This window comes from Theobroma cacao, chromosome 3 (genome assembly GCF_053813885.1).
Source record: "Theobroma cacao isolate CCN51 chromosome 3, ASM5381388v1, whole genome shotgun sequence".
Lineage (NCBI taxonomy): Eukaryota > Viridiplantae > Streptophyta > Magnoliopsida > Malvales > Malvaceae > Theobroma > Theobroma cacao.
The window spans coordinates 12,310,294-12,311,394 of record NC_142641.1 but is presented as its reverse complement, the minus strand read 5'-3'; the positions used below and the strand labels follow the sequence as shown (position 1 = coordinate 12,311,394).

Genomic DNA, 1,101 nt, shown 5'->3' with positions numbered 1-1,101 from the left:
GACTATGGCTGTTTTGAAGTTGATTTTCTTGATCTTTTTGGGATGGGGTCGACTGTGCTTCCTCTCTAGTCGACTAGGGCTTTATGATCTTCAAGTTTTACACTCTTTCAACTTTCAGATTGACTTGATCTTCTCTAGGATGGACTTTTGGCTTGTGTTTGGAGGTTTCCTTAGCTTTTTAATGCTTCTCTTCAGCTATTTCTTCCTTGCCTCGTACCTATATTTAAATAAATATTTCAAGGGATGTTTGCTCATGATTTCTTAGTTGAAAATGCATTGTTTGAAAGCCTGTAAGATGTTTTGTAAGGATGCATAGCTTTTCAAACAATTTTGTAACCTTAGGGGACTAAAAATGTAATTGAGACAATTTTAAATGCTTGACATTTAGTTCAAGAGGACATGTGATTTTTGTCAAATCAAAACATGATACAGTTCAAGTTTAACAAAGATCTCTCAAATGATGATCCGAACGCTCACATTTCAAACTTCTTGGAGATTTGTGACACCTTTAAGTATAATGGAGTTACTAATGATGCAATTCGGTTGAGGTTGTTTCCTTTCTCATTGCGAGATAAGGCCAAGGTTTGGTTGAATTCTCTTCCCACTGGCTCCATCACTACTTGGGATGACCTTGAACAAAAATTTCTAGCCAGGTTCTTTCCTTTGCCAAGACAGCTAAGATGAGAAATGATATCACTTCTTTCACACAATTTGACTTTGAGTAATTGTATGAGGCATAGGAGAGGTACAAGGACTTGCTACAGAAATGCCCACTCCATGGTCTACTTAAGTGGCTCCAAGTGAAAACATTTTATAATGGGTCGTTGAATCCAATTTAGACTACCATTGATGTCGTAGTTGGTGGTGCTCTTATGGAAAAGTTGATTGATGGTACTTATAACTTGTTGGAAGATATGGCATCAAACAGCTATCAGTGGCATTTTGAGAGGACTTGCCAAAGAGGGTAGTTAGTGTTTATGAGTTGGATGCTATTAATGCATTGATTGCTTAGGTAGCCACTATCACTAAGAAAATTGATTCTTTTGGAGTGCATTCAGTATGAAGTCCTTTTATTTTCAGTACAATGTTTTTTTGTTACTT

At 36.7% G+C, this 1,101-nt stretch overlaps 1 non-coding gene across 1 annotated transcript; it reads right to left on the bottom strand.

Moving 5' to 3' along the window:
* Positions 1-677: 677 nt before the first annotated feature.
* On the bottom strand, positions 678-784 carry LOC148763598 (small nucleolar RNA R71). Its single transcript, XR_016025584.1, has one exon. It is a non-coding gene; the product is annotated as a small nucleolar RNA R71 (small nucleolar RNA).
* Positions 785-1,101: the final 317 nt, after the last annotated feature.